The 20,938-nt window shown below is 47.1% G+C and overlaps 1 long non-coding RNA gene across 1 annotated transcript; it reads left to right on the top strand.

The window, feature by feature from the left end:
* The first annotated feature begins 126 nt into the window (after positions 1–126).
* Positions 127–13,027, top strand: LOC144178509 (uncharacterized). Its single transcript, XR_013324020.1, has 4 exons — positions 127–265; positions 1,593–1,686; positions 4,051–4,116; positions 12,676–13,027. It is a non-coding gene; the product is annotated as an uncharacterized LOC144178509 (long non-coding RNA).
* Positions 13,028–20,938: the final 7,911 nt, after the last annotated feature.

Below are 20,938 nucleotides of genomic sequence, written 5' to 3'. Positions count from 1 at the left end.
AATGGATAGCAGTGAGCCAATTTTTCAGACCTGCTGAGTGTGCTTGCATAGCTACGCCTGTGCTGGCATTGTATTACATCACTATATTTATACCATGCACATGCACATGAAGTTGCTCGTTCCTTATTTCAGATGTGATGGTCGGCTCTGCTGCCACTTCACGTTCAGATGCGCGGGGTTCATCCGTAGCTGGCTCAGGGTCGGATGTGGGTGCTTTCTCTACGGACTTCCATTCCCTCGCCTCTGACGCAGCGCTTAGTGAAAGGTACGTGCATGTGTTATGGTCATTGCATGTGGTGATTGTTACCTGTAATCTGTATTGGGCAAAATTTAAGGGAAACTGCTCTCAAAAGGAGGAGATCACACTTCAAAGCCATCACTTGAGACTGTCACCGACAGGACACATCTGGTTATGCGATTCATTTAACACGGTGCAGAGCTAGGAAGGATAGTTGGCAGCAATGAAATAACGTACGTTTACAGGGATGCTGTATACGCCTGGGGTATGGTCCGTCAAAAAATTTAAAAATGCTCCCACCTTTTGAAGAAGAAGGTGCTATGAGACAGCCTTGTGTGCATTGATTCTTCGTGACTGTCAATGGCTTCGGGAGTCCGTATCGTGTTTCAAACGGCCTGTGATTTTGCTGGTGACCTCGCAGTTGTAGCACATACTGGGACTTTTTTTTTTTTTTTTTTTTTCACGGAGAGAGCTCAGGACTTGGGTGTGAGCGTGTCGGACGCCCTAAACGCATGAAGAAAGCACTTCTTTCATTGATGCCTAATATGACAAAGTTGTCTGAGTTCGGCTCGGACATAGGCTAGCGCTTCGTGCAATTTCCTCGCGTGTGAGCACACTCGTCTTGCAGCACGAACGAACGTTATCACGAATGCTCAGCAGAAATTGAGTGTAATTCTGGCTTTATCAAAAATTGGCTCAAAAATGATGCAGTGCGAGTCTTTCAAGTTGTATAAAATGCTGAATTGGTGGTTGTTTTATGTTCCTTGAGGCCGGAGATTTGAACGCTGCATTAGTGTGCAGCGACTGTTGCTTTATTGTAATAACGGAGTACTTCTAGCGACCATCAGAACAGGTGCCCACTACCCAACCAGAGCAGTTATTGCCCTGTGACATCACCACCACTGACTTGTTAATTATTTCAAAATGCCCTAAACGGCAGCTTGGAAGCAACTGCGCTGTAGTCAATCCCCCACCGGCCTGGTCATGACTATAATGACACGACAAAGATTTTTTTTCCTGCTCTATGAAAACTCCAGATTTTGCTGTTGTCATCTTTGCACAACGAGTGAAAAGTTCACAAATGTTCTTTTACATTGCAACATATTTAATCTGCTGCTGAGCACGAGGTCGCGGGTTCGATTCCCGGCCGCGGCGGCCGCTTTTCTGATGGAGGCGAAAAGCAAAAACGCCCGTGTGTACGAGATTTCGGCGCACGTTAAAGATCCCCAGGTGGTCAAAATTAATCCGGAGCCCTCCACTACGGCGCGCCTCATCGCCTGCGTTGCGTCGGCGCGTTAAACCCCACAATCAATCAATCAATCATATTTAATCTGTGCATGTTGTCTGTCCCCAGTACGACAAAGACAGGTCTGTGGTCAACCCAGGGCCGAATAAAAAACAGGATTGCTGAACACCAGATGTCTAAGCTTGAGGACGACAGTGTTTCGGTATGTGGCTTTCAAACTGTTTGTTTACATGTAGCCTATACTGCATTGGCATGTCAAGAAAGAAAACAAGAAGTTGTACCTAGTTTTGATAATCACACAGCACATTTATTTCAGGGAAAAGCCGGCCATCTATCTCTTGCAGCCTTCTATAGCACTCTTAACTCCAACAATTTCTGACCGTGATTGGCTGTTCGTAAAATGCATGTGGTGTATCCGTGAAACAGGACATGGTGATGATGACCGAAAGATGTTGTAAAAGAGGCTGCAGCAGTGCAGTTTATGGAAGAGTTACTGTAAGGATTTGTTGTGGCACTTTTAAGTTCTAGGCTTCGCCTTGCTACCCCAGGAGATTTTATGCGTGCAGTTGTTGCTAGTCTTATATTTCCTGGTCTCTTTTGTTTGTCTGCTCAGAGCAGCATTGAACAGTCCCTGGGTAGCCCAAAACTGCTCATGTGGTAGAACTTCTATGGGCAAATAAAATATGAAGCTGCTGTGGAGAAGTTTGGAGCAGTCCAAAATGACAAATAAAAGAGACCTTCTGTTTATGAGACAAGCGCGTTGAAATTTCCGTCAGGTTATGTTGGAGTCAGAAGGTGCTGTACTAGGTTTTCATTCAGGCTAGTACTTTGGAAAAAGTGCCCTTGTTACTGAAAAAGAAAAAGCAATTTATAGTACAGTATGAGAGCACGATGTATCCGTAGTTGTATCTAGTTGGTATTAAAGATTGGCATGAATGTATGGCATCATAGATTTGGCAAAATGTCTTTTTCTTCATGAGAGAAATCATTCCCACCACTTCACAACAGAAGTCCATCTCAACAGTGCAGTGCTATATAAAATACCTCCAGAGCTTGTTAGATGTGCAGCCGTGATCAACTCTTTCCCTGAGAGTAAATCCAGCATCCAAGTGTAGCGGGAAAACATGAAATGACAAGATCTCTTCTGGGGTCAGATAGGCTTCCGCTGTTTGGCATCCTTACAAAAAGACACTTCTTTAATGAGGTGTTTGCTGGCTGAAGGTAAAAATGTTGTTCGTGCCATTTCACTTGCTTTTTTCGTGGCCCCACATTTGTAAATTGCGTCTGTTGGCGGTGTGGCACAGTGACCAGTGATACCCAGCACAGAATGTTTCGTTTTAGAGCTGCAGGTTTCATGGGTAATGCGTAGGCTTGTGTGAATATTTGGGCGCTTCGAATATTCGAACAAATATTACAGTATTCGAATTCGCTTCGACTCGAATTTAAAATTTCCGATATTTCGAAGTATTCGGGGTGAACAAATATCAAAACTGTGCTCAAGTTTCAGTTTCGTTAGGCAAGCCGCAGTGCCATTGATATCAGGCCTACATCTTGACTACATGTGGAGCCAAGACAAGCTAAGCCACATTCAGAGCATTGTGGTAGCCTTCTTACGCGCGCCTGTTCGTCACGGTTGTCGAGGCTCCTGTTTCATTGTTTCAAACAATGAAATGGTAACGAAACAATTGGTTTGGTTACAGTGTGACATGCGTGCAGTGAGCAGGGGCTGATTGCACTCCGCTCTTGAATTTCAGTGGGCATCAGTTGCTTCAATCAGTCAAGTGACATGGCAAATGCATCCATGGGTGCCAACCCAATACGTATAGAACTTTTTTATGAAGGTCCCGCCAGGCCCGGAAGCTCAGTGTCTCAGTGACAGGAAGCTCAGTGACACCTGACAGCTATTCGAATTCGCTTCGAAAGTATTCGACCCCAAGGACTATTCGCTTCGAATTCACTTCAAACTAAAATATTACTATTCGCACGAGCCTAGTAATGCGGCCTGGTAGAGCTGCTTGGTTGATGCCTAATGCATAAGACATCAGCTTGTAATGGAGTGGTATGCTGTGTGTGTAGCCGTGTGGTGTCAAGACAAGGCAACTTTAATTTTCGTCTTTTACACATAAAACAAATATCTGTATTATGGTGAATGCTGTAGTGAAGTGGTTCGGATGTACTGAAGCTGTGAAGCTGTATATTGGAGCCTGTAACGTGAAGCAAGGTTATCTTTTGTGGGTGTCTTTGCTTCTCCCATCTATTTGAAAACAGCTGCCATGATTACTGACCCCTGAAACCCCGAAGCTTTGCATCACAGTAGCAAGTTTGCATAACGACTGCCAGAGCTGAAGCCTTCGCAAAGCAGGGGTTTCGTAAGCAGTTACATCTAGGCTTCAAACCTAGGATAAAATGAAAGCACCTGTACAATGGTTAATTTAATATAGAATTCATTTGCATGTATTTTGGCTTAATCGAAGGTCGTAATATTTGAACCAAGTCATCTTGGTGTTATGGATATGCTTGTAGCAGCCACTGTAAAACCAAAACATTCGGCGACATATTTTTGCAGAGTTCCAAGCAAGAGGATGTTGAGTTGATGAAGGCAATTTTCTCAGCTGCTCCTGTCGTGGAGGAGGTACGTCCTGAATTTCGCATTCTTCAAAGCAGTGTCTTGCGCCAGTCTAGGGTATTGAAAATTCTTAAAGGAGCCATGAAGAGAAAACACAAGTTTGGTTCATTCAAAAGATTGCCTCGTTAGAATCATACTGATGCCACTTTTAACGTAAACTTCGCTTAAATATGCTATATAATGAGGAAAAAAGGGAATGGCCATGCGACCCACTAGCTCATTTCCCGCAACAGAACCTATGATGTCATACCAGACAGCTCCGCGATTGGCGGAGGCCGGAAAAAGCAAACGCATATTAGGCATGGCTTATAAGCTTGCTGAACGAGCTATTTGCGCTTAAATTTAGGGCACATTCATTTAAAGCAGTAAGAATGGTGGGACAAACAGTAAAGGTTACGAAATCTCACGTAAACGTAGAAGTACCGGTGCGTACTGCTGTTGGTACTGCGCGCACTATGCTTGGTTTAGCTGCTCAGGACTCAGGGGCTTTGGGGTTGTCTTAGATGACACTGGGCAACTGATGCAAGCAACGCAAGCAACGGTGTCTTACGTGACCATACTTGTCGAGCGAGCACTATGTTTCACGAAACGATTATTTTCTCCCTGAACAAAAACAACCCTTGTTTAAATACGGTCAAAAACAAACCAAAGGCAGAAAACGGCTTGCTCTGGTATGGTGGCGCCATCTAGGTTCACTAACGGTAAAGAAGGCTTCCCCATCAGCTGCAGAGCAGTCGGTTAATGTAATGTCATTGCAGGAGATGAAAACGCACGATTTAGCAGAAAAATCAAAATTTTAACTTAAATTAATTAATTTCTCAGTGAATAAAGCACCGTTTGCATTCGGACAGGCACTGGGGGCACTATCAAACATGAAATCTTTCGAATAACACAAACTTGTATTTTGTCTTTATGGCTCCTTTAAGAGGGGTTTTTTTCATGAAGACCTCATGCAACCACTGAGACATCAATGGATCATTTGATTTTCGTCGGTCCTGCCATGGCCGATGCATATCTCATTCACTCTTTCCAGTCGTCTGTCGTACGTTGGCGGACATTGGCATAGTGTACCATCGTTCAGCTGTTGGATGTAGGCAGATGAGACATTTCACCCACTTATGGGACTTTAGAAAGGGGGACATCTAACGGGAATTCTCTTTTTGCATGGAGTACCTATAATGGTAGCCAGACAAGATACTGTACGTGATCGGAAAGGGTTAATTAAGACTAGGGGTGCGCAAGAAGAGAAGTTTCAGGCCAGTCTGAATTCAAACCAAATATGGTTCAGTTAAAATCTCAATGTCAAATCAAGTACCAGATAGCAACATTTGTGCTTTGAAGAAACTTCCTGGAAAAAGGAATGCAAACCTAAAAGTCTGGTCCCAGATTTTTCATTCCCATTCTAGCGTAATACAAATGCAGTGTGTTAAGTTATTGTAAAATACGTAATGCTTATAATATAGCCATATAAGAAGGCCATATTTTTTTAATGTTTTCAACAATTTGGCGGGTTGAGAGATGTTGTGGCAACACACATAGGGTGTGGGTGATAAGTGGCTCTACCCGCCGCGGTGGCTCAGTGGCTAAGGCGTTGCGCTGCTGAGCACGAGGTCGCGGGTTCGATTCCCGGCCGCGGCGGCCGCTTTTCTGATGGAGGCGAAAAGCAAAAACGCCCGTGTGTACGAGATTTCGGCGCACGTAAAAGATCCCCAGGTGGTCAAAATTAATCCGGAGCCCTCCACTATGGCGCGCCTCATCGCCTGCGTTGCGTCGGCGCGTTAAACCCTAAAATCAATCAATGATAAGTGGCTCTGTGTTATCAGCACCGGTGTTATCAGTAAGCCATTAATGGCATGCCCCATCTTGGCACTGAATATTCAGATGCCACTCGGACAACTCACAAGTGCCTGGGGTTGCTTGTGAGACAACTAGCTAGTGAGACAACCAAGAGAGAGAGACTTTATTTGATGCCCAAGATAGGTTCTGAAGGGTAGACATCTGGGACAATCTCCCTCCCTCAACTGTCTGCCAGAATTCCTTGGATCCTCGCGGCGGCTTGGACCATACGAACTGCTTTTAGTTGTGCCTCCGGTGTGGAGCTGAGCAGAACAGTCTCCCATTGTTCTACAGCCCTAACCTAACCTAGCCTAACCTAACCTAACCTATTACATCGGATTTGCTATTATAGCCGGTCGTATTTTTTTGGAGCTCATGCCAGGACCATATGTGGTGTAGGTCGGCTCTGCTGTTGCACAAAGTGCAGAGGTTTGAGTAAAGGTCTGGGTAGCAGCGGTTGAGGGAAACAAGGCTTGGAAAAGTGTTTGTGTGCAACCGTCGCCACGTGACTGCCTCTTTCCTGGAAAGAGTGTGGTGGGCCAGTGGATATTTGCATCTGGATAATCTGTAGTGATTTAATATATCCCTGTATGTGTCTAGCCTGTCTTTGTGAGATCGAATAACGTGTGCTTGTTCTTGGCTTTCCTGCGAGGTCTCGTGTGGGGATGATGGTGGTTGTGGTGGCGTCGTAGGCAACACAGCTCGGTTGACCAGAGCTCGAGCGGTTGCGTGGGCCAGTTCATTCCCCTGTAGGCCGCATTGGGCCGGAGTCCATATCAAAAGAAGTTTTCTTTGGTTAGTGGTCTTCTCTAACAGCGAGGCTGCTGCAGGGGGATCCTGCCTTTCGAGAAGTTAAGAATGGCGGACTTCAAGTCGCTTATGATTGGTGTTGCTCAGGTAGAATTTATAGCAAGGGCTATGGCCATTTCCTCGCCCTGAGTGGGATCTTTGGCCGGCGTAAATGCTGACGTCATTGTGACTCCGTCATTGCTGACGGCTGCAATTGCCATGGCGTTGAGACAAGAGATGCCAATGTAGTAGTCGGCAGCGTCAACGCACACAATCTCCCGTGGCTCACAATTGGTTTGGAAACGTTTGTCGAGGGCTCGTGCTCTAGCTTGTCTTCTTTCCACGTTTAGCTCTGAATGCATATTTCTTGGCAGTGGCGGGATGCAAATGTATTTTCGCCATTCGTGTGGGAGGTCAACTCCATTTTGGAGGGAACTTCCGCTTCGGATTCCTGGTTACTGCAGAATGTGTCTTCTCGTTTTGCTTTTAGATAGCCGTTCTAATTGGGCTGTTTGTTGCGCTTCAATTAGTTCTTCAATTGAGTTATTGATGCCTAGTGCTTTGAAACGTTCGTTCGGCGTGGTAACTGGTAATCCCATTGCTTGTTTATAAACCTTCTTAATTAAGCCATTAATTTTTACTTTCTCATCATTTTTGAGTTGTAGGAAAGGAATGCTGTAGGTGATTTTACTAATTACGAAGGTTTGTACGAGCCATATGAGAGTGTCTTCCTTCATACCTCTATTCTTGTTTGCCACTCTGGAGATGAGTCGCATGGTGAGCTGAGTGCTCTTCTCGAGATGAAGGATTGTCTCTTTGTTGTGACCATTAGATTGCAGTCGTAGGCCGAGGATTCTAATGCTGTTTACAACTGGGATCTTCTGGTTGTTGGCGTAGACGCAGATGTCGGGATTCGATGGGTCTCCCTTCTGTCCCCTACTGGTAGGCCGGTAGATGAGCAACTCAGATTTCTGAGGAGAACAGTCCAGTCCTCGTTCTCGAACTTAATCTCGCACCGTGTCTACTGCCGATCCACAGAGTGACGTCATCGGCGTACAGGCTGTGGTGAAGGCCTTTGATGTTGCTTAATCTCTCAGGCAGGCCTAGGAGTGAGACGTTGAAAAGAAAGGGGGAGAGCACAGACCCTTGAGGTGTACCCCTACCACCCAGCGCAAAGTCACCCGACTCAAGGCTGCCGACGAAAAGGGAAGCAGTCCTGTTTGTTAGAAAGTCTCTGATGTAATTGTATACTTACTTCCCCGGGGTGATCTTGGCAAGCCCCTCTAGTATCGCTTCGTGTCTGACGTTATCAAAGCATTGGTGAGGTCAAGAGCTAAGATTGCCCTTGTGTCCAAAGGAGAAAAAGTTTGTCGCCGTCGATTATTTCATGCTTGATTTGTAACATCATATCCTGGGTTGAAAGCTTCATTCTGAACCCTATCATAGTGAGTGGATATAGGTCTTTGCCGTCCATGTAGTTGCTGATACGATTAAGAACGACGTGTTCGAGGAGCTTGCCAATACAAGATGTTAGAGAGATTAGTCTTAAGTTGTCAATGTGAAGCTTTTTCCCAGGTTTAGGTATCATGACTATTTTTGCAGTCTTCCAGATTTTGGGAAGGTTGCCTCTCAACCAGCACTCGTTCATGAATTTAGCTAGCGCAGTGAGGGAAGGCTCGTTGAGGTTTCTAAGCGTCTTGTTGGATATGCCACCGGGTCCCGGTGTCGACTTCGTCCGCAGCTTTTGAACAACCGCACAGAGTTCCTCGACGGTGATTGGTCGGTCAAGTAAGGTGTTCTCTGGTCCGGAGTAGTCCGGGAGCTTTACGGGGCGATTGGAGCCGACGTACTTGTCTTTGATTATTTGTATGAGCTCAACATTTGTCCCGTTGTGCACGTGGAGGATTCTGTTTAAATTTAATTTCTGCACGGTTTTACCCCACTCAGGATTCATAAAGCATCGCAGAATGTTCCATGTTTTGGGGAGCCCGATCTGGATGTCCATGCATTCACATGTTTCGTACTATTGCTGGCGCGAGAGTAGATTCGTGTATTCTTGAATTTCGCAGTTTAATCTAGCTACAGTCGAGTCCCGCTACAACGAAATTGACGGGACGTGCGAAAAGTTTTGTTGAAGCGAAAATTTGTTGAGGCGAAATCTGCCCAGAAACGAAAGGCCAGAAAAATAGCCCCGTATGTTTCCGCATCATTGGCAGCATAATACAATGTTTAGAAAAAGGAGTGACGCGCAATAACGTCATGTTTATTCCGGTAACAAACATACCAATGGATACCTGTTTTTTCACTGCAGGCAAAGAAGGTGTTACGGAGGGGGGTGAAGAAATGTAGGCGCAAAACGTATTGCTGTACAACAAGGCGTGTCCACCGAGCTCATTACTTGCAGATAGCTGCTAGGCCATCGGAAGCCCCCCTCGCTTGTGGCAGGAGCGGTGCCGTTATCTTATCCTCTGACAGGGCACGGCAGCTACTGACCTTGGCAGGCAAGACGTGCGCGCTTGCATTTAACATGACCGCGCGCTCGCGACTAAGATAGGATGACTTGGCTTCAAGACCAAACACGCAAACATGATTTTTGCTCTTGGCTATGAAGAATGGTAGAAGAAAAACGGCAAGGACAGCTGCTCACAACGCATATATGACGGCGCCGCGCCAGCAGCGGATCACATTCGTGCGATTTCAACTGGATACAGATTGGCTGCAGAGGCTGTAGCTCCGGCTTGGCGAACCGGGCCTGCGCCTCATGTAAAGACGGCCAGCCACATCGTTATCACCATCAAACAATGGCGTCCTCCTATGAGTTGTTTTTTGTTTGTTTTGGGTGGCGGTGTGGGCGCACCGCGCATGTTTTCGGTGAAACTAAGCGTCCTGAATGTATGAAAAGTTACACATAGCTGGCGCTATGGTTATTTTATTGCAAAATAATTGTTCAAACCTTGCCCAAATCATCGAAAATTTCGTTGAAGCGAAAGCAAGCCTGTCAAATGGTTCGTTGTGGCGAGGACTTTGTTGCATTGACTTCTATGGCTAGCTGACGGGGAATTGGAAATATTTCGTTGAAGCGGAAATTTCGTTGAAGCGGAGTTCGTTGTAGCGGGGTTCGACTGTATTCGTTTTCTCAGGGTGCGGTTGTGTTTTTGCTTCTTGAGCCGTTTCTGTAATCCCTGTTTGGCTTCCCACATGTGAAGTAGGCGGGAATCAGCTGTCGCAAAACCCGGTTCCTCTGGTATGGTTCTCGTAGATTTCTCGACGTGCGCCTTCAGCTGTGCTGACCATGTGTCGATGTCGGTTATGTCCGGCATACCACCGTCGTGCTCACACTCAGCAAGTCTCGGGGTTCTGAAGTCCCATTCGACAACCTTGATTTTGTGCCCTTTGGGTTTAGCTGGGCCAGCACTGATTTGGATGGATATAATGAGGTGGTCACTCCCCAGATTTTCCTGGGTGTTATTCCAGGCGACCTGAGATGCGTACTTGGTAAAAGCGAGATCCGGAGTGGTGTCCATGCTGATGCTGTTGCCGTACCGCGTGGGGTGAGCGGGATCAGTTATGAGAGACAGTCTTTCTTGCTGAGTGGTTTCCCAGAGTTGTTTGCCCTTGGGTGTGTCTCTGGCGTATCCCCAAGCCGTACACGGGGTGTCAAAATCACCCACTATGAGTAGGGGTTGCCTCTTTGCGGTGTCTATTGCCTTCCGGAAAAGAGTTGAAAAATTGTGCTTTTTTCGGGGGTTACTGTAGACGTTTAGGACAAAAAGGCTTTTGTCCTTTTGTCTTCTTCTCGTGGGAAAAATTTCTATGAGCATGTGCTCAATCAATGTGATTCTGATGATGTGTTGTATTACAGGAATATTTGTCCTGGTCAGCGTGCAGACTGTGGGTTTTTCCTTGCTCTCATCACCCGTATTTGAATAGAAAGCTTTATAATTCAGTAATTGGGCTAATCATCCAACTTCCTGCAGTGCTATCACATCCTGCAATTCAGCGACGGAAAGGTTTCCAATGTGCTGTTGGATGTTGCCTCTCTTGCGACAATACGGTGTAGCCCTCAATAATGTTGGTGCTGTTGTCGTTATTCCTATCCATGTTGAAAGTTGTGGTTCCTACTGACGCTTTAACAGTTTATGGGCTTTCGACTGATGACGGGCGAGCGTAGGGTTTGTGCGTCTTTATGGGGCTGATACTTGCGCTCGACTGTGCAGGTAGCGATATGTTGACTACTGTTCCTTCTAGCGCTGTAACCAGACTCGCTAGATCGTCAATTTGAGTGTTTAGTGTCTGTGTTAAGTTCGATGCCATAGCTTCGAATTTACTGCTTATTTCATTGCTTAATTTCTCGCCAAGGCTCGTACCAGAAGTTTCAAGGGCATGCTTGAGATTTTCTTCAACTCTCGCTTCTAGCGCTTCCAAGCCCAAGCTGTGTCCACTGTGCGGTTCCTTGCTCTTGTTTCTTATTTTTTTCGGCGGAGGCAGGTTTGCGTTTGTTAATTCAATGGCAACTTCCATTTGTATGAATTCTTCTGTAGTGTTTGACAGGCCGACGGCATCTGCTGCGGTTTGTCTGCGAGTATAGGCTGGTTGTTGGCACTCCTCGTATTTTTCGTGTGCTTCTGGTGTGCTAGTGGCGGTTTCTCTTTTGAGACTACGGATCTCTTGCTTGAGCTTAGCATTCTCTCTAGTGACTTGCTCTAATACCTGCTTAATTCTAAAAAGCTTCTGCCTTAAAAGCGTGCTTTCAGAAACGCTGGAGCTATCGTGTTTGTCCTTTTGTGGTGTATTTGTTTTCTCATTTCTGTTGTTTTGGGAGACTGTTTCTGCCCGCCTTACCCTATTTTCACCGCTGTTTCCACTGCCATTTTCGCTGTCGCATTGGTTCCTCTTGTGGAGCTTGGTCGAGGAAGGTGATGGTGATTTGGTAGCGTGAACAGTCTCTGCCTTCCGAGGATTCCGGGAGGTAGACCGCGACGCAGGCCTGTTTATTTCTCGACCACCTCTCCGTGTTTTTGATCGGGAACGGTGCCGTGCGCTGTCGTCCACACGTGCACAGTTGCTAGAATGTCCCTGAGACGTGCTTCGGGAAGGTCTTGACTGCATCGTAGAGGACCGTCCCTGGGTTTCCCAGTCCCGCTCCAGCGCCTTGCGTCGCAAAATGCAGGGCTCACAGAACCACTTGGGACAGCCCTTGCTGGCTGTCAAGTGATGCCCTTTGCACAGGGCACAACACGGGCTACACGGGTGTCCTGGTTTGGGATTCTGCCCACCGTGAGACTGTCAGCTGCGAGTGTTCAGATTCGGGCACACGTCGGATCGATGACCCATGGCCTGGCAACCGCTGCAGAATGGCACTGTCTTTTTATAGAGATAGCACCTGACTTCTACTCCCTTGTAGTAGACGTAGAACGGCACTTTGTGCCCCAGGAAAGTGATCACGACAGTCCCGGTGGTGCTGAGGCACCGGCATGAGAGAAACTCGAACCACGGGAAGTATAGGTCGTCTAAGACTTGTTCCATTGTGTAGTGGTTCGGTATGCCGTGGATCACCCCCTTGGCAGAGTCGTATGGGGCGAGCTTGTAGAGATTGATTGGGTATATTCGGCCCCCAATAGTCAGTTCTCGGATTCTGCTAAGGGCTCGGGTGAGTGGCACTGAATATTCAGATGTCACTCGGACAACTCACAAGTGCCTGGGGTTGCTTGTGAGACAACTGCTTTGTCAGTTGCTTGTGTTTACCTCAAAGTATTTCTTGCCTGCCTAAAGCTTTATATTCAATAAATTCACAACAGTTGTTTTGAGTCCAAATTGAAGATGACTAGAATGCAGAAAAGTAGTTACAGTGAGGAACCAAATAACGATAGACATGATGTTTTCATTAAAATGTCATTATTGATGTTTCTTTTTTGTTATTATTATTTTTCTCCTCTCCAGCCTGTTGCAGCTCCTGCTCTAACATCCAGTACTGAAGTTGCAAATGCGGAACCACTGACATCGTCTGAGGAAAGAAAGCCAGCTGTCTCCAAAAGGGCTGAGCTTTGGGGGATTGGGCTGAAGCACAACAGCTGATATTCCTCACAGAGGCTGTGCATAGAGCGGTATAGCTTGTATTATATAAGCCTGTATTGTACAATGCTTGACACGCAGTGCTTTGTACATTTTCATCTGGCTATGCTGTGTTTACTAAGTGGACAGTTGTTATCGCAGGAGAAACCCCTCACGGTGGCCACCTGAATTGCTCTGGACTGTACAGGACTGTAATACAAGGATGCCTATTGTATTGTTATGAGGCGAGGATGCTGTGTAACACTATTTACAATGAGGAGGCCAAGCCACCGCTAGCATTCAGCACAGCAGACACCGCACCAAGTCTCGTCATCTTCCACGGACACTCAGCTCTCAAGCTCCTTCCTCCTCTTCTAAGAGCAGCCACCTCTGACCGTGGCCCCTTTAATTAAGCACCATGTGGCATATCCTCCTGGTGCTGGAAGCGTCGTCCCGGCTCTAAGATAAATCTATATCCGGCGACTTGTATGGCTTAAAGGGGCCATGCAGACAAAATACAAGCTTGTTTTATTTGAAAGATTTAGTGTTTTATAGTGCCCTAAGCGCTTGTCTGACAGCAAGCGATGCTTTATTCACTGAGAAATTAAATATTTTAAGCCGAAATTTTAATTCTGCTAAATCATGCATTTTTATGACGTCGACAATGATGTATGAAGAGCTATGAAAATCATGCGTTTTTATGATATGAAAATCATGTGTTTTTATGACGTCGACAATGATGTATGAAGGGACAAGCTCTTCATGTATGACAATGAAGAGCTTCTCCCATCTTACACACAGCCATTTGGTTATCTTGTTAATCGCCCACTTTTATAGATGGCGCTGCCATACTACTGAAGTGCCACTGTTCGCACTTTGCTTCTGGCCGGACTTCTATACCTTCCGTATTTTTATCAGTTGAATCTCGATGGTACGATTCTGGGTGATACGAATTTCGGGATGATACGAATTTCTGAAAAGTCTCGGCGAAATTGCATTGCTAGCAATGGGAAAAATTTCGGCTGTTCCGAACGGACCTGTGCGGCCGGGCGGATGATACGAACGAGCCGGCGAGGGGCCCGACTGCCGAACGAGCAAGTGACGGCTCTCTCTCCCCTCTTTGTCGCTCTTTCTCTAGAAACGGCCGGGCTGTTGTTTTCTGCTTGCTGACACCGCCGCGAAACCCCGCACGCTTCTCGCGGCGTGGCCGGGTGCGCCCGCGAAGTTGTGTGGCCGCTCGAGCGACCGCTCCTAACCGCTCTTTAAAATGCCGCTCAAGGCAGACGCTAAGTTGCTTGTGCGGTAAAGGAGGTGATTACGCATGCGTAAACGGTACTATAAAACATCATCCACGGCGCTAGTGAAATCGCCCATGAAAAATCTGCCGGGGTGCTAAGCCTAACCATCTCCGGCGGAGCTAAGCCGGCTGTCTCGAGCGCTTCGCAAGTCGTCAGGCTCCTCCATCCTGCCGCGTGCGTCGTGCGTCATTTTCTGGTTGAGGTAGGAGCTACCGCGGGCACGAAATCGTCGATACAGGCGTGAAAATACGGTGCGCGCAAAGCCGAGGTGCGTGAATCGCGTGCAAAAACGCACCATGCGGTTCACGCTTGACTTGCGGCGTGTAGCGAGCTTGGGCACCGCGAGTGAGGTGACGAGCGCGAAGCGTTACGCGCTCCAGAAAGGACTGCTTTGCGACATGGGGGTAAAAAAATTCAGAAGAAAATCGTGAATTTCTTCAGGCGAAAGTAAGAAAATAAATTCACGAAAACTTTTTTCAGCGCTACATTTTTTGGGCTGTATTGGTTCATACGAATTTCGGATGATATGAATATTTTTCGCGGTCCCGCGAGATTCGTATCATCGAGATTTTACTGTAAACCGCATGGTATGACTCGACAAACATGGTCATTCAAGTGACCGTGCCGCGTATGTCAGTTGAGTGTTGTGTCAGGCTAGTTCAACGCGTGCAACGGCAGCCGGCAAAGTGCCGCACAACTGCTTTGGTGTTTACGTGTTCGTTTATAACTAATTGTTCACCCCACAATTCTTATTGCTATAAAAAAAATGCACCCTAAGTTTAAGTGCAGATAGCTCTTTCGGCAAGCTTATAAGCCCTGCCTAATTTGCGTTTGCTTTTGCCAGTCTTAGCCAATCGCTCAGATGGGCATATGACATCATAGGTTCTGTTGCCGGAAATGAGCTATACTCGGATACAACTCAAGAAAAGTGCGGCTTTTCCTCATCAAAGGACCCCCTTCCAGCCAATGGTGTCGCCGTATCAACGTGACGTCGCGGTAGACCGCCTCCACGCCGCGCTCACGGAAGAAATCACAAAACATGTTCTTCCGCGCTTCCGGACTTCTACCAAAATGGCCGCCTCCGCTGTTCGCGTCAAACCGTCGGCGTCGTCGGGCCCTCTGAGGACGATTTTTAGTGCCGTTCAGTCGTATTCCTTGTTTGCGTGTTGTGTGCAGTGTTCTTAACATGCTCGGTAATGACAATCGCTACGGTGTTTTTTCTTCTGCTTTGTGAGCGCTCGCGTTGCCGGTAAGCAGCCGCCGCTGCAGTTACTGCAGTACGCTGTATGATACGAAGCTGTCGTCGTCATCCTGTGCGGGCGTTTGGCCTTGAGCGTGAAGTACCGTTCTACCGTTTAGTCCCTCCTGTGCCTGTGCTACCCACGTTATCGCACCAGTGTCTGCGACAGGGGGCGATAACTCCTTGTTTATTTCTCGTAGATTACGCCAGCAAGTTATTAACGCCATGGACAGTATGCACGGGCCGAAACGCAAGCCACGCGACGGCGCGCGCTGCATTTCGTTAAAGCATATATGTCGAGCCGTGTGTCCCAAGTCCATGTCGGGCGCAAGCGTATTTGCCCAAATTGTGATCAAGTTGCCAAATACAAGAAGCAGAATTTTCGCACTTTTTGACCGTGAATGCGTACGAGCTGTAGCTTAGCTACGTGATGGGATTTAATATGCCACCTTTTCTATTTTGTTTCTCGGTTACGCTGAGATACCATTGTTAAATGTGTTAATTGCAACAAGTATGTTTTTGTCGCCTGTTTTTTATTGGAGTGCCTTAAGTTGTTGTTTCGGACAAAAACCTTTGTGAATTAAATACGAATAGGCATCTGCTTTGAGTTTGCATTGTCTATGATAATTAAGATTCCACAGGAGTGTTACCGCTGTAAGTTCAATTTCATTGTCCCGTTTATTCTTTGTGAATGAGCTGTGGTTCCCGATAGTGACATTGCATTAGCTAGATTTCACCGGTATGACCAGCTGCAACAATGCATGTGAAGACATGAAACGCAGCACTGAAATCAAATAAACCACCTTTCAGCTTTTTCTACACATGCGCATGCATATTGTTCACCAAATCAAATTCTTGCATGAGATGTGCATTATTGAAGCTATATAGACACTGCCCGCCTTGTGTTTGTCTCTTAAGTAAGAAGCTGCTGCTGCAATGGTCATCTGCATGCACGTGCTCTAAATTCAAAATAGAGCATTCAGGGTGGAAAACAGCTCAGCATTTCATCCATTCTCACTGTTGCGTCACAAGTGGCCGCTGCAGCGAGAAGCTCGCTGCTCCAAGTCAAATAGCAAGCTGCTGCTTGTCACAGCACTGTTCGCAACTCAACTCGTGCAATGTCTACACATATATTAGGAGTGTAAATCACAATGACAGAACATGAATCGATGCCCACTTCATAACGCAGGCAATGAAGTCTGTTTGAAGGGTTACGTAGTGATCTGCACTGATTGATGACATGTCGGTTGAGTTGATGCATGGAACCACACATATGGTACACATCGCTGCACTGAAACTGGTCAATGCATATCATACTTTTCTTGCTACGCAAAGGCAAAATCGGATCATATGTTCAGGAGGAAATTTATAATCTCGCCAAATATGCACATGAAATGATTCCCATACATGGGAGGATCGATTGAAACCAACCTTGTTTCCCCTTCCCAAAGCTTTGGGGATTGTTTTTAACATTGTGATTCTGCATTTTATCCAGTGGAGTAGGCAACAGATAAAACCTATTTATCCTACGTCCTGCATAAGACAGCAGATAGCTAAATAGAATCAAATTAGAAATAAAACACCAAAGCAACTTTTCTTGTCCTCACTGCTGTATCCTGTCAGATTTGGCTCAGACAGCTAAACAGACGCACTGCTGAATTATGCATAGCAAATGAAACGAGCAATAAGACACTTAAAAGATTTATTTGTTCTCAATGTTCTACAAGAAGACAACTTGGCTCAGCCAGCCACACGGACACACAATGTTCACTTACATGCTTCCACGTAGGCATTTAATTTGCAACTTTGTTTCTGCATCCAATACACGCATAAGTGTCCAAACAATGTAAGAAACGTGGGGTGAAAACTCGAGCTAGCGTCTTTTCCTGTAGGTGAAACTTGCCTTTAAAGGCCTTTTATACAGTGTCGCACAAGGAGCCGTAGAGCCACACACTGCAGATGATTCTGCTTGAAGTGAATTTGCGAACTCGCTTGACTCTGCTTGCACACACCTCATGCTACACATGCGAATAGCCATCCTCCCTGTGCAGCGAAAACTATCGCATAGTGCAAGCGTGGCCCTGCTTCCAGAAAATAGTTTGGAACAGTGTGGGTTTCCTCTAGCTCGAGATGTACAATTTTCTTTTATGGATACGTCTGCTACGCAGTGTCTTGTCAGGACTGCATTCATTCGGCCTAATTCCTGCACCACACTTGCAACAAATGAAATCAGAAACCAAGCACTGCAACAGCCTTTTCTGATTCTCATAGCTACATATCAAGGCAACCAGTCCTGAGCCAGCACCACACAATACACCGCTCGGTTCACTACAGCAAATGATATCATGCATCGATTGTTGAAATAACTTGTCACCCTCACTGTCATACTGGAAAATCCCTGTCGACTCTACAACACAGCATACAACATTCAGTAATGGCAAATGAAATAAAAACCAAACACTGCAATTGAATCTTCTGATTCTCATAGCTGCATATCAAAGCAATCAACCATGAACAAGTTACGCTGCACACTTAGGCTGCTCAGTTAACTCCAGAAATAAGTCTTAATAACGCACACAAATAGCATGTCTGGTCTTCTCTGCTGTCTGATGGAGTTTCTTGCTCCTGCAGCTATGGAAACACACCTACTTAAGCTAAATTGCGCACTCCACACTAACTGAAAGGGGCAAAGGCGGCACTGGCGAATAGCTGGCCGCCTTACACATCTTCAAAGGACTCGATACCAGATAGGTCACTGTCGGAGTCCATGTCATCTTCATCCAGATGGATTATAATAGGTTGAACATGCGCACTTGCTCCACCGTCTCCCCTGAACTTTGTTTCAATGCTGATCACATGCTGAACTGCGTTTGCCCAATGTTGAGCTGTTACCTTGGCAGCTTCTTCCCTCAGGAGCACCTCTACATCTGCCAGCTCAAATGTGGCATTTCTCGCTGCGACACCTCGTTTCATCTGCGCCCATATGAGCTCAATGGGATTGAGCTCACAATGGTAGGGTGGGAGAGCACAATACATCCTGCCCTTTCAGCTGCACCGTCAATACGATATTTGATGTACCGTGTCTTTACACAGGCCACAAGGCTGAGGAGCTCCTTTTTAAGCATTTTTTCATCCCAAGCAAGTCCTTTGGACGTCAGCCAGTCCTGAACGACCTGTTTGCGCGAAGACGTCGTAGGCACTGCTTCTTCCAGCCGCGAGTGGTACGAGGCATTGTCCATGACAATTACACTACCTTGTGGCAGTTGCGGCAAAACGGCGCCAAACCACCTTTCAAAGCGGGTGCCGTCCATCTCCTCGTGGTAGTCGCCGGTCTTCGTACCCCGAAAGATATCCAGGCAACCACTGACGAAGCCGTCCTCGCTGCCGATGTGCGTTACAATCAGGCGCTGTCCTTTCCCTGACGGCTGCTTCAAACCTGTCGTCAGACCACGCATGAAGGCGTCGTGGTGGGAAGCAACCGTCGTGTCCGTCCAAACAGTCGATAGCCTGTGTCCCGCATTCACCCAGGTTTCATCAAGGTAGAAGATTTTTCGACCTTCCATCCTGTACCCGGCGACGTCGTAGAGGTACTTCTGCTGCCACGCGACAATGTCGTCCCGCTCGATCAGCAGCGAGTTCCGGCCCCTCTTCTCATACCTGAACCCGATGTCATTCAGCAGGCGGCGCACAGTCCATGGCTTGAGAGGAGTAACATCGCCGCTAGCGTTGAAATCCGCAGCAATTGCCTTCACTGTCGGAATCTCATTGCTGCGAAAAAAACGATGCACGGACGACCGCAATGCGCACTTCGTGAAGTCGTCGTACACTTCTGTGCGTCGTCTCTTTCCGGCGCTTCGCTGGCGCTTTCGGGAGGGCGTCGCAACATTTCCGTCGTTATTTTTCATCTCCTTCTTCACGTCCGTCACCAAGCTCACGCTGACTCCAAGAAGATCGCTCACGGTCGCCGCCGTTTCTTCAACGCTGCGCTCTGGGTGAAGATGCCGTAAACGAACGTACGCGTTCCGGATCATCTCCCGGCCGCAGCTGCAGATGACACGGCCGCTTTTGTTTTTCTTGTACCATCGGCGTGGCGTAGATGGCAACGCACCACAATTCTCAGTCGAGAACGATGAAGCACATTCAGATGCGACTTCTTCGGGATCCATGGCGGGAAATGGGGCCGGCAATGCATAAAACCAGAAGCTGCCAGAAGTAAGCGGCTGAGGGAAAACCCGGAAGAGCAGAAATTCACCATCAGGAATATAATGTAAACTCGCTACTGCAGCTGACGATAAATTCTTTCACGCATTGCATTAAAACGGGCACATAAAGAATTTTAGCTAAGGTTTTTATCTCCGCTCAAAGTGAAGGCGCCCTTACGAACTACTTTTCGGCACGGACGCATTAAGGAAAGCGTGGCTCCGAGCGCTGCCTGCAGGTGCAATGCGGTCGGCCACGACGTCACCTTGATAGAGCGACACTATTGGCTGGAAGGGGGTGGTGGAAGTGGGGGATTAGGCGACGCCCCTTTTTTCTTGACTTGTATCCGAGTATAGTGGGGTCGCATGGCCATTCCCTTTTTTTCCTAATTATATAGCCGATTTGAGTGAAGTTTACGTTAAAAGTGGTGTCAGTATGATTCTAATGAGGCAATCTTTCGAATGAACCAAATGTGTTTTGTCTGAGTGGCCCCTTTAAGGCGTACCACATGGACAATGTCTGTAGACGAGGTACAACTTGACATGGAGGGTGAAACTGGAGAGATGTCATGGTTCACATTTGTGACTTGACGGTCAGCGCGATAAGGGCCAGTATACCGAGGCAGAAGTTTTTCACACAGCCCAACTCGGCAGGCTGGGGTTTAAAGGAGAACAAGGGATCAAGGAGCAAAGTGTGTTGTGCGGGGCTGATTGTCATAAACTGTCTTCTGATGGCTTGAGACCAAGAAAGCCGGGTACGAGCTATCTGCCAGGCATAGCCAGCATGAGCAATGGCATCTTGGGCATGTGCCTAGCACAGAGACTGGTGGGCTGCAGACGCTGGCAACAGGGTGTCCAATGGTAGCATGGGCTCACAGTCGTAGTGAAGGTAGAATGAGGAGGAGTATTTAACTGTTTCGTGACGACATGAATTATAAGCAAAAGTCCCATTTGGGAGTGTGGCGTCCCAGTTGCGAGGATTGGGAGAAGTATAACAGGAGAGCATGTCGGTCAGTCTAGTTGTTTGCGGATGATAAGCTGTCGTGAGTTTGTGCTGGGTGGAACAGGATTTAAGAATGTCTTCTACATCTTTGGACTGAAAGTACCGTCCGCGGTCAATTAGTAACTGTCGAGGCGCCCCCGTTCCGGAGAATAAGGTTGCGAAGCAGAAAGTCAGCGACTTCTGTAGCGCAGCTTGTTGGAAGTGCACGCGTGATTGCATGGTGTGTGGCATAATCTGTTACGACAGCCATCCACCTATATCCAGACATGGACTCTGGAAAAGGACTGAGCAGGTTTAAGCCAACCCGGAAAAAAAGTTGTGCTGTGATATCGAGTGGCTGGAGCTGGCCGGCTGGAAGCGTGGCCAGCATCTTTTGGCGCTGGCACTTCTCGCATGCACTGACCAGTAAACA

This window comes from Haemaphysalis longicornis, unplaced genomic scaffold, assembly GCF_048455015.1.
Source record: "Haemaphysalis longicornis isolate Haplotype H1 unplaced genomic scaffold, Haemaphysalis longicornis Haplotype H1 scaffold_4, whole genome shotgun sequence".
In the NCBI taxonomy this organism is placed as follows: domain Eukaryota; kingdom Metazoa; phylum Arthropoda; class Arachnida; order Ixodida; family Ixodidae; genus Haemaphysalis; species Haemaphysalis longicornis.
Note: the sequence above shows the minus strand (reverse complement) of the source record. Positions and strands in the feature narration are given on the sequence as shown.